This window comes from Myodes glareolus, chromosome 3 (genome assembly GCF_982192425.1).
Source record: "Myodes glareolus chromosome 3, mMyoGla1.1, whole genome shotgun sequence".
NCBI classification, from domain to species: Eukaryota; Metazoa; Chordata; class Mammalia; order Rodentia; family Cricetidae; genus Myodes; species Myodes glareolus.
Genome location: NC_142028.1, coordinates 108,078,179 through 108,091,131, shown reverse-complemented (window position 1 = coordinate 108,091,131; position 12,953 = coordinate 108,078,179).

Genomic DNA, 12,953 nt, shown 5'->3' with positions numbered 1-12,953 from the left:
AGATAATTCCATCTTCTGTTCTCCATGGATAACCGTATCTAGGAAGTTTTCACCTGCCCGGAAGCCTAGTGTAGTCTTTCAAGCCCAGAACTCAAGTCTAAGTCACCCCAACTTGCTAACCCAGATGCATGAAGACAAACTCCTGAAGACAGACATGGGGGTGCATGCCCAAAGCCACCGCCCACTTGGGAGACTAGGGGAGGAGGAAGAGTACATGTTCAAGGCCAGCCTTAGGTATACGGTGAGGGAGGGAAGGAGGAAGGGAGAAAAAGGGAGTGAGAAGGAACTCTTCGGCCATGGAATCTCATCTTACTCTTAGTCTCCCCATTCATTCCCTCTCCATCCACGGCTTATAGCTTCCCAAACCCTTCCCCTGCCTTGCTCTGCTGTATCCAACACTTCTTTTGCAAGCGCAGCTGAAGTTCGGGCTGCTTCTACAGGTATCAGTGTAACAGATTATAGCATACCTGCCTTGCCCAAAGCTCACAACACGGAGCTTTATCCCATGATTCAGTCCTCCAATACACTCCTTCCTGAAACCCGGATGTTCTTTCTGTCTTTATTTCTGTCTGGTTCTACTTACTATAAGGCTCTCAACTTTGCTGGAGGAAAATGCCCGTGATGGATCATCTCAACTATGCTCGTTGGTATGGGCCTCACCAGGCCGTGGGTGGGACCAGTCTCTCGGCAGAAGACCTGATGGTATAAAATGGAGAAAGCCAGCTGACCATGCCTTCTTTCCTCACTGTTTCCTGACTGTGAATACAGCAGAACCAGCTGCTTCAAGCTCTTGGGGCTTTGAATTCACTGCCATGACACCCTCCGTATGAACTATGACCTTAAATAAGCCTTTTCTCCTGGAGGTGGCTCTTGTCTGCGTCGTTTATCACAGCAGCAGCAGAGGAACTAAGACAGTCTGGCTCTCAAAGAAGAGTTGGAAACTTTTCTGTTCTGATGAAAGAAGGGAAACTTATTTCTTTGTGGTTTTAAAATCAATGGAGGCACACGCCTTTAATCCCAGCACTCGGGAGACAGAGACAGGCGGATCTCTGAGATCGGGGCTAGCCTGATCTACAGAGCAAATTCCAGGACAGCCAAGGCTACACAGAAAAACCCTGTCTTGAAACCCCTCCCCCAAAGAAGAATCAGTGAAGAAAAGACAAAAAAGAGAAAGAGAGAGCAAACCAAGCAGGGTGCCTTGTGGATGAGCCTTTCACCCTTTCCATCTAAACGAAGCCAGGCAATGAGCCTTGCTGAAAAGGATTTTAGAGCAATTAACTTGAACTCTCGTTCATTTAGCATGCAGCAGGCGGCTCTGTTCCCTGTACAACCAAGTCTCTACCAGGCTACTCAGCTCACCCTCTGCACAGCCCTGTCTTTATAAAACCCAACTCTGCACAGTTCATTCTCTACTCAAATTCTTTTCTACTCAGTTAAAGCCCTTTCTGATTCAATATTTGAATCCATTCAAATTCAATCTAATTCTAACTCGACTTCAACTAAATTCTATTCTACTGAGTTCTCTAAATTAAATTTAAGATCTTACAGATGATCTGCGTAGGTGCAGGATTTTTTTTTTTTAGAATTTCAAGAGGTCTTATTTGAAATTCAAAGATTTGCATCTTCCTGACTGTAGCAGCTAGGTCTGAAGAGAAATGTGACTCCATTTGTCAGAGACAACTCTCGCAATGGCTTTCCTGTGACTGCAAAGGTACTATGGCGATTTTCATATCAGAGAAACTGAAGGTCCCAATTGATGCGGCATACATCGTTCAAAGCTCTGACCATACAAAAGTGCAAAAGAACATCCTTGTGAACGGCTCAAGTTCACAGTTATGCAAGCTAGTGAAAAAAATCATTTTCACCTAAAATGTTGACTCTTCATATGAGAAGAAATTGAAACTACACTGGTGCTAGCATTGATTCTAAAACTGAAAACCTGCAGAGGAATTAGAGGATTCGACCGAGAATCAGAGGCTAGAGAACCTAACTGTGGCACTAAACAAGGAGAAAACAAATGAACGCTAAACGGAGCTGCTGAAGGAAGACAGACACTGCTTTTGACTGAGCCTCTGTATTAGTCCCCAGCAGACCAGACCAAAGAAAATGGAGTTCAAGAAATGTCCTTTTCTGGAAAAGATGCGGATTGAAAGTTTAAAAATATAGAAATCAACTTATTCAGAGAATGGAAACCAAGGACAAATTAGAGTAACTATTCTCGTATCTGATTAAACAGACTTCAAACCAAAATCACTCAGAAGAGATAATTATAATCATTGCATGTTAATAAAAGGAACAATTCCTGCCTGGTGATGTTGGTGGATGCCCTTAATCCCAAAACTTTGGAGGCAGAAGCAGGTGGTTCTCTGTGAGTTCAAGGCCAACCTAGTCTACAGAGAGAGTTCCAGGATAGCCAAGGCTACACAAAGAAATCCTGTCTTGAAAGACCAGAAAAATAATTTTTAAAGGAACAATTCTTCAAGAATATATAACTGTAAACATATATACAATAAATACAGGGCTTCCAATTTTATATAACAAACACTAATTGTCATAAAAGGTCACATGGGTATAATAAGAGTAGATGACATCAATACTCCATGTCATCCAAATTAAAGTATCAACGAAGTTGAGGCAGCACCAAGTCGCTCCCTCGACCTTACCCTACCCCTGCCCCCGTATCATGGCTGAGCAAGGTATCACTCCATAGGGAATGAGCTCGAAAAAGCCAGTTCATGCACTGGGGATGGTCCCACTGTCAGTGGCTCCACAAACTGCCCAAGCCAAAAAACTGTCACCCACATTCAAGCCTTAACAATTAAAAAATAATGGAAATATGGTATTGTATCTTATTACATCATAATACAATAAAACAGGAATCAACAGCAAGAGAAACCTCTGAAACCACAGGCCCATTCTGAGACTGAACAAAACTCTTTGGAATAAGCAATGAGTCATTAAGAAAATCAGGAATAATTTCTATCAGCAAATGAAAGCACAACTTATCTGACCTATGGGGTGCAGAAAATACGGTTCTGAGAGGGACCCACAAATATGAGTGTTTTCATCAAAAACTCAGAAAGATCTCTAAGAAATGACCTAGCAAAGTAAGAAAAGACCTAGCAATGTACTGCAAGGTCTTAGAAAATCAAGCACAGCCCAAACCCTAAAGGAATAGACAGCAAAAACTAATAAAGGCCAGGGCAGAGATGAGTGAAACAGAGACTCGATGTACAATACAGAGAACCGATGAAACAGAGAGGTGATGCTTTAAATATGCACACACACACACACACACACACACACACAGAGAGAGAGAGAGAGAGAGAGAGAGAGAGAGAGAGAGAGAAGACCTGGCCTTTTTTTTTTTTTACAGAATATGGACTGTTCCTTTTCCTTTCTATTTATTTTAGTTGTTGCATATATATATATATAATATATAATATATATATGCATATATATAAAACTTAAATATATATGTGTATATATATCACATATATATTGGCTAGAGAAATGACTCAGTGATTAAAACCACGTACTTCAAGCAAAGGGCCTGCCCTGAGTTTGGCTCCCAGCATGCACATGTGTTGGCTCACAATTATCTGTAACTCCAGCTTCAGGATATAGGTCCAATCTGCTCCTCTGATTTCTCTGGGCTTTGTCCTCACACACACAAACTCAAACAAAAACACATAATTTTAAAATCTTTTTTAAAGGTTTTATTTTTTTCCACATCAGTTCTAACAGCTTCCCACAAGCAAATTGAGAAGAAAGCATGAAGATCTTCCCTTTACAGTCTGTTACCCCCATGCAGTCTCCCCTAGGATGATTCTGACCCAAGGTGTTACATTAGTTACAACTGACATAATACACACTTTACAAAATATTTTCAGCACCCCAAAAGTCTGTGCATTACTTCCTATTGGCCATTCAGTTATAACTTGAGAAGAAAATAGATTTCTAGTCCTGAGGTCTGATGTTGAAGATGGATGAGAAACCAGAGAACCTTCAGTGCATACATTAGGTGTACAGAGACCATTGGGATCACTCATTCTTAGGTCAGACACAAATATTCTCAGCCATAGATTGATTCTCTTTGACTCAAGGTACAAATGAGAGAACAGTCTAAACCTGTCTTGAAAGACATTAGATATGGGGGGTTAAGGGGTGGGGGTAACACACTTGTTACCGCTACAATAACACATGATTCACTTGCTAAACAGTGCATGAGCAACACAGGAATGAAAAGAACACACAGAACCAAGGATTCATGGAGTGACCCCGAAAGAGACATTACTCTATTGCCAAAGACTCTGAAATAGAACAAGAAAGGGATTTTCAAATGGCTGGGGGTCATCAAAAGATCACTCAGATGAGTGCATGATCCCCCACAGGTCTCTGGGAAGAATGCATATAAGCAGACATTTCTATTTGATGAAATCCCGTTTCTTCATACTGGTCTGGAATTTATTGTTGAAGACAATTGAAGGAGTCAGATGACCCAAGGAAAACTGACCCCTGGAGGTAAAATTGATACCAGTGACCCAAAGGTCTAGAAGGGCACAATGAGAAAAAGAAAGGCATCCACTTTCCACCCAGACACCTTCAGTATGTGTCAATAGATGGTGAAGATGTGGAATTAAAGAGTGGCCTGAAGGTGTGGGATCACAGTGGCCTGGTGGCTGGGATCACAGTGGCCTGGTGGCTGGGATCACAGTGGCCTGGTGGCTGGAATCACAGTGGCCTGGTGGCTGGGATCACAGTGGCCTGGTGGCTGGGATCAGAGTGGCCTGGTGGCTGGGATCACAGTGGCCTGGTGGCTGGGATCACAGTGGCCTGAAGGCTGGGATCACAGTGGCCTGAAGTTATGACCTCAGAGTAGTTTGGAGCTGTGTGCCCAGAGTGACCTAAGGTGCAATGCCTAAGGAGCAATCCTTTAATTGCTCTAGAAGATCCCCAAGTACCATATGTCTCTCACAAATTTCCCCATTTCATAGCCACCAACTCTTTGGTGTTCTTGTTAACTGGCAGAATCCTCAATAATGTGTGTGGGTTTTTCGCCCTGTGTCTTCGCTTATAATTAGTGGTTTAGCCTCGTGTTATAAAAGATATTTTTTCCTTTCCATTATTTTAATACTAAAGATCATTATCACCCTTTCAAAAGAAAAATTCAGTACCAAAATGGAACACGCTGCGTGGCGGGGGCTCTTCCCGGTTCTTGGGAACACACAGTGAAGCGCGTTGTTTCCCCATTTTCTGGTGGAAGCACGGGAGGATGGAAAATGGAGTCACTCAAATAACTCAGAGTGTTTCCCGTACAGGACAATAATAGCGGGAACGTTTCTGCGGCTCCAAGGAAGCAAGTGTTTCTAATTAGTGAGCAAGAGCAGCTGAGGTAACTATTCTGGGCCGGAAAACAAAGCTGAGACATTGCCTGAATTCTGTTTGTGAAGGTTGCCACCTACTGGGCATCGTGCAACACTGCAGCAGACTGGAAGGGACGGACAACCAGAATTCAGGCCGTCTCTGTTCCTGTGGTAGTTTCTTCTGCTCTTTCTCAGAAAGAAGGGGCATGGTGGATGGTGCCCACCCGGCAGGCAGGATGGAGTCGTGGTCAGGAGAGGGCTCAGGTGGGAATCTGCGTGCGGGAGGGGTCTACCTGGGCCTACAGGACCCCTTGGGGGTTTATCCAAGGACTGAGGAGAGTATGTGAACTCTCCTCAGTGGGCACAAACACAGAGGGAAGCGAAGCCAACATAATGGCAGAGCCCAGGAAGAGGCAGCACTGGCCATAAAAGACCATTTGCCCTAGGCATTTGTATTAAATGAGACTTGATCCAAAGGTCTTTGGGAGGATAAATTAGTTTTACCCCCAAATTAAAAAAAAAAAAAAAAAAGGAAATGGTTGAAGGCTCATCAAGGCCTGATAGGACAAGTGCCCAGTGGTTAAGAACCAATGAGCAGGTAGATTGCCCCGTAGGACGCACAGAGGGGTTTGTGCTCATAGATGAACACTGGGGAACCTGGAATGTTAAAGATACAGGATTGTCCCATCGAAGTGAGGAATACATAACCTCCTATCTGCCCAGAAGGCTGGGAGCAGACGCAGTTAGTAACCTGGTGACCTCTGTGCTATCTGTGAGCTGGAGAGCACACTGGATCCTCCCCAAGACCTTATCCTGAGCTTGTTTTTCTCAGTCTGGAAAAGATCCCATCTCTATGGAAGGTGTCCCGTGTACTGTGCAGCATTTCAGTGTAGTCACATCTGATCTTTATTTAGCTAACTTTGTCCCTCAAGGAGATTTATGGGTGCTTTATGGTGCACATGGTATTGAGTTATCACTAGGAAAACTTCCACCAAACTGTGCTGTGTTTAAATATGCCTAAAATAAACTACTCAGGGTCAGACTCCCAAAGTTTGAACCAACACTGGCTTCTGATCCAGGCTTAACCGGACTGCCTTCTTACCTCCTACAGATCGTGACTCCGCCGGCCATGGTAGTCGCAGACACACACACACACACACACCATTCCCCACTTGGAAATCTCTGAACAGAGCTGGGTATGAGGACTCACACCTGTGATCCCACCTGTTCAGGACGCTGAGGCAGGAGGCCTGACGTAAATTTCAAGGCCATCCGGTGCTACGTAGTAACTTTGGGGTCAGCCTGGGCTACCAAGTGAGAATCTGCCCTTTAAAAAAGGAAAAGGAAAAGGAAAGGAAAATCGCTGGACAGATGGCAAATCTCTTGGCTCTTTGAAAAGACAAGCCAGACTAAAGACTGACGTACGGATTTGACAGACAAAAACAGTTCTCACCTAGCGCCAGTCCTGGCCAGCATTCTCCTTGAAGCGCGAAGAGCCAGCAGCTGTGGTTCCCTCAAGATCTGGTGCCACTGAAGCCCAACCCGGCCCCTAAGACGTGAAAGCCTGCATCTGCCCCACAGAAGAGCGGCCCCATGTCTCCTCATCATCTGCTTCTTTTAAGTATATTAACTGAGCCTCCACCTCCCATGTTACTGGCACTGACATTAAGGGAGAGGTGGGGGTGGGGAGGAATAGAATCCCTGGGGCCAGCAGAGCAGAGTGACCTTGAGCAAGCTTGACCGTGCTAACAGGAAGGCCACACTCCAGGGAGGGCCTGAGTAAAGGTCAACAGATTTGTCTGGGAGAAAAGAGACAAGAAAGGAGTTTTGTAATGAGGAAACCATTTTTGGCCATTGAGTACTCAAGGCTACAGAGGAGCGGTATATTTAGAAACCGTGGACCTTGTTCCACCTTGAACAGGCACATTTGTTGGGCAAGTCACTTCAATCTTTGGCCTCTTTGCTCCTCACAAAACAGGGGAAATGGCGGGAACCGAATGAGAAGGCCTTGAACACAATAGCAAGAAACAAATGTGCCGACAGTAGTTAGGAGGTGCTGGTTTTATACTATTACCCCTCGTGTGCGGGGGAGCGCAGTGAGGGAAAAGGAAGACAACCCCATCTGCGTACTGGAGCTGCTGTGTGCTGTTTACATGCCCAGCGGTGAACTTTTGGGACTCAGGTAGGCCACAAGATCCACTGTGACATGGTTAAGACTGAAATGCTTTTAAAACGCTTGGCCAACTTGTTGGAAATTTAACCATTATTCTTAGCATTATTTATGAAAGAAAATGTGCTCCAATGCGAACTGAATGGACAAAGCAGAATACACATTTGTGCACCGGGACTCACTTTCCACACGGAGTCCTATAAAGACCACCACGGCTTCGTATGCAAAACAAAAACATCAAACACTAAAATTCTGGGTCTTGTTTTGTTTTTTGTCAACTTGACACAAGCTAGAGTTCTCTAGGAAGGGAAACCTCAACTGACAAAATGATTCTTTCAAATTACCTGTAGGCAATTTTATCCCAACAATGATAAGCAATCCAGGGCACTCATGTTTGTAGATGACAGTCGCTGTCTTGCCTGGACGGGGCCAGAGATGTGCAGGTCACCCTTCTCTATAACCCGGGAAACAAGCATCAAAATGCTAACCCTTCCCCAGGCGTGGATAAATGCACCTGAGGGCTCCTCTGTTTTCTTTCTCAAATCCCACTGTAGAGTCGCGCCCAGTAGGCAGTCTTTCTCCGGCACACTCCTGCTGAGGATTCTGAACTCATTGACGGAGTTTCTGTTGATCCAGCTTGTTTGCATAATTAGGCAGCACAGGTGGGTCTCTGCCTGGGTTTTCCCAACAAGTGTAAATGAATTGTCTACCTCAGATGAAGCCTGGAACAGAAGACACCAGCTCCGCACAGAATGGCTCGTAAACATAAGGGGGAAACTCACGCAGCTCAAGAGAAGATCCAAGGAAAAAAATGGACTGAAGAAATGAATAAGACCGTATTGGTTTCCTGCTTGTTTTATAGGCTGTAGAGTTTTCAAAGATCCTTTGATTTATATAAATATAATTAGGGGGAGGAACTCTCTGCATGGAAGGGAAGAAAAGCATAAAGTTTGGACCTTCCTGACTGGAAGGTGAACCATTGCCTCCTGGAAGGGGAAGGGACTGAGCAAGGGCAACTTAAAGGAGCCAGGGGGCCCCTCCCACAGGTCACAGAAGCACTAACTAGGGAGGGGGGGCTGTCCCCTGGAGCTGCCTGCAGGTCCAGATGGGAGCTCTGGGATAGAGTTTTCACACAGTTTTGCTATGATGGGCTTCTCAATGCTACAGTCACCTTTGAGTCACCCCTGCACCTGTTAAGTAACCCTAATGAACAGTAGCTCAACATGAGTGGGATCCTTGCTTTGGCGCATCATTGGGGCCCTATGAGGTTTGTTTGTGTCTCCTCGGGAGAAACCAAATAACACTCAGGCACCCTAAAATATTAGAGCGTAAGTATTCTTACTTTTAAATGACACTGCCTTAAAAAATTGAATATACTAAAAACCAGTTCCCAGGAAACTGAGTTAAGACAAATTAGTTTTCAGGGGGGACCTGAAGCTGAATTGTCCGATCGTTTGAAAATGTTTTGTCATCACGTTCTAAGGAGTAATGCCCACAGCGTGTGGACAGAGATCCAACTTCTAGCTCCTCCGCAGCACAGGTTCTTACTGAATGTGTACTGGTTTCCAGCGTCATTTCAGTCAAGTATTGGAACTCTCTAGGGCTCCCCAAGAAGCAGCTTTCTATTTTCTATTTTCTTTTTCTATTTTGACATTGGGTTCTCAATAAAGAATCATTAGGTCTTAGATCTCAGTCCAAGTTAGACTTTTGGAATAGGCAGGGGAAGTTCAAAATGTCCAACACAGCTCCCCAGTTCTTGGCCTAGTCACCAATATTTGACGTCAGGAATCATTTTCATGGGGCAAAGACATTTCAGGAAATACCTCTCTTTTCTCTTCCCATGGTTTCATGACTTATATGGTGTTATTCTTTGCTATCACTTTAAGAACTAACCACGCCCACCTCAGCCACTTCGGCCCTCCCTCGCCACCATCTTCCTCTCTCTCTTTCTCTCTCTTTCTGGTGTGTGTGTGTGTGTGTGTGTGTGTGGGTGTGGGTGCATGCACGCGTGTGTGTGTGTGTGTGTGTGTGTGTGTGTGTATGTCTTTGTTTTATGTTTGTCTATATCTCCCCTTTTTAAGTAATAAATGTCTAGCTTTATGTATAGCCTTATATCCATTTACTTTGCCGTTCACCGTATCCAGCCGCCTGACTCTGCCGCTCGCCCAGGGACCCTGTACTGCTCCGGCAGCAGCTTCTGCCTAGCTTGCAGGCTGTCCGGGCCATCATAACATATTTTTTAAAAAAGAACAAAATGTGGTACACCATAAATTCATGGATTCCAGATCTAGTCAACATGGCCAGTTCTTCACCGAGCAGATATAGCTCATTATATTAAAAACACCAAATGATTAACCAAGGTCCCATCTCTGAAACCACTGGCAGGTTTGCCAAGAAGTCTGTTATTTGCACGTTTGTCTGGAGATTCGGCCACTCACCTTTCCTTCTAGAGAACCTCAGCAAAGGGGAGAGAGTATGTGGTAGACTTTGTAGTCACCTTTTCTTCCCAGCCAACAAGACATAAATGATGAATTTTTATCTTTCATAAAATGCCTCTTATCTCATTTCAAACTTTAAAAAGTGTTGAAACATGTAGAGAAGAACAATAAGAATATTAAGGGCAAGCTGGGCATATAGATTGATGGAGAGCCTCCAGCATGTAGGAGACCCTGGATTTAATCCCCACACAGGGAAAGAGATTCAGTCAACCTAAGACACAGCACTACTGGAGCATCTGAACTGTCAGGAGAAAAGGGGGAACTGAGCTTTGGAATAGCGACTCAAGGGCCTCTGCAAACCTTCTCCCCAAGAAAATGACTACAGCTGGATATATACATACATACATACATACATATACATATATAAATTTAATGTTTAATGACCAACTAAGTGCATACAACAAATGGAGAAATTTAATCAAGGAAATCTACTAAGTCTCTGTAAGAATGAAAACTGTTGGCGGTCTACGTCTGCCCACACTTTGCTCAGAATTGGGGAAGCACCCACGAAGCTAAGAACACAGGGCTCTGCCCTTACTCAGCTCTCAGTCCGGAACTACAGGGTAGCGAGGAGAGCCTGGCTGCCTGGATTTGCAAGTCTGTGGTCACGGAACCTCCATTTCAGATCGTCACATCTGAAAGGTCCAGGGTTACCTTTCTCCGCCCTCACTTCATACGGCAGAAGCTTCATGACAGACATGGCAGGATAAGGGCAACGGTTCTCAAATGCTTCTATACCACTGTGGCCAAATCTTCCACAGAAGCAAATTAGGAAGGAAATATTTCAGCCTGTGGGACTTAGGGCACCAGAATGAGGAGCATGATGACCACAGATACAACTGTTCTTGTTATGGTGGGTGCATGGTGAATCAAGAGGCAGAAAGAAAGACCAGAAGTGAGACTGGGCACTGGAAGGCCTGCTTCTAGCTTCCCACGTCTAACATCTACAACTAGACATGTCCCCAGGTTTCTAGAACCTCCCAAAAGCTAAGGACTAAGTATTTAAGTGCATGGGCCTGTGAGGGACATTTCACATCAAAACCACGACGGAAGCCATGCCAAGAGAGTCGAGCTGAGAAGAAGACAGACTGCCCTCCTACTCAGAACCCTGGTCTCCTGGCAAAACTGTCACTCTAGGAAAACAGGGCCATGCCCCTGCCCTAAGTTCTGAATCAGAATCAATAGGGTGGATGGTGCTTTTCTCCAAAGGGCTGAGCTAAGACCTGAGAAGAGAAGCCTCAGGGTCTCTCTCTACAAAGGATGATTCTATTTGGGATGCACTGTGGGGCGTTCAACTAAGGGCACTGTGGAACACAGCGGAGACTTTATCAGTAAGCAATTCAGAGGAAGCAGGTACTTCGTGGAGCAATAAGCTAACCCGTAGGCCAGTGAATACGAGTTCAAGAGAAGGTAGGCCAGGGAGAGATGACTAACCACAGACATTTTGATAGCGGCTATTAGAAGAGAAAAGTGATGGAGGTCTTTAGCTTGACATAAACTCTTCTGCAACATGAACTTTACAAAGCAGAAGAGGGAGAACAAATCCAGAGTCCGTTGAAGAAGAGTTAACCATGATAGGTAGCTCTCTCCTCTCGGTGAGAGGTGGTAACTAGAGCCCCACTTGAGACAGAGAGCCTCAGGAAATCAGCTCTGCGTTCTCAGTTCCAGACATTTTAAGGAGAAAACAAGGAAATGAGATAAAAGCTATATGTGCTGTGGCAGAGGAGGCGGAGAGCCAGGAAAAGCTCTTCTTGGCACAATCTTAAAAAGGACAAAGCAACAGAAGGACAGCCTTTTTAAGATCTGCCGAAGTCTCGGGGTAAACATACCTGTTTTTCCTACACTGTCCTCAAATTCAGATCTGTGGAGGGGTCGATTAGTGCAGGTCTCGGACCTTGTCAGAAACAGTTCTCCTGCAGTATCCTGTAGCTGGTTTGGGGGTTTGGGGTTTCTTATTTGTTTATTTACTCTTTACTCTTTGGGGGACCTGTCACCCAGCTCACAAATAATCACACAGAGACTTACTCTTCTTTATGAATGCCCGGGTTTAGCTTGGCTTGTTTCTAGTCAGCTTGTCTTAACTTAAATTATCCCATCTACTTTGAACTGTTGGGCTCTTACCTTTCTCTATTTCTGTATATCTTTTCTTTCCTTCTGATTCCATGTCTGGCTGCATGGCTGGCTCCCAGCATACTCCTCTCCTTCTCCTTTTCCTCTCACTCCTCTACTTTATCTTTTTCTCCTATTTGTTCTCTCTGCCCGCCATCCCCCCCCCCCATTTCTCTCTCCTGATGACCTATTGGCCATTCACCTCTTTATTAGACCAATTAGGTGTTTTAGACAGGCAAAGTAACACAGCTTCACATAGGTAAACACATGCAACATAGAGGAATGCAACACTTCTTTGCACCATTAAACAAATGTCCCACGGCATTACCAAGTATAACATATCTGAAAATAATATTCCACAGCTGAATATGCACAGGTGAATGAGGTTGCAAGTTTAGTGTAGACTGAGAAATGTGTCTTGCAGTTTACATCAGATCTAAGAAACAGGAGCTGATTCTCACTTAGAAAGTCCTAACTTGCAAGGACTTAACACAGGACAAACAGGAACGTGTTCTAAACTCTTCACTGCAAACAGAAGCCTTAACCTGCAAGGCATGTTGTTCCTATCCTAGCCTCACAAAGGATCAAGGTGAAACCGTGTCCTCTGGACATGACAGGGCCACTGTTCTCATGCTCAAATCAACCTTGGTCACCAACACAAGACCTGCATAAGAGCAGCCTAACCAATTTTCTACCATGATCTGGAGAGCCCCTAAATGAGGAGCTATTGACAGTTGGTGGCTTCCACGGAAGGGAAGGTGAGTTTTATTCAAGGGTGTGGCCTCTGGTCGATGGCCACACTCCAGCAGA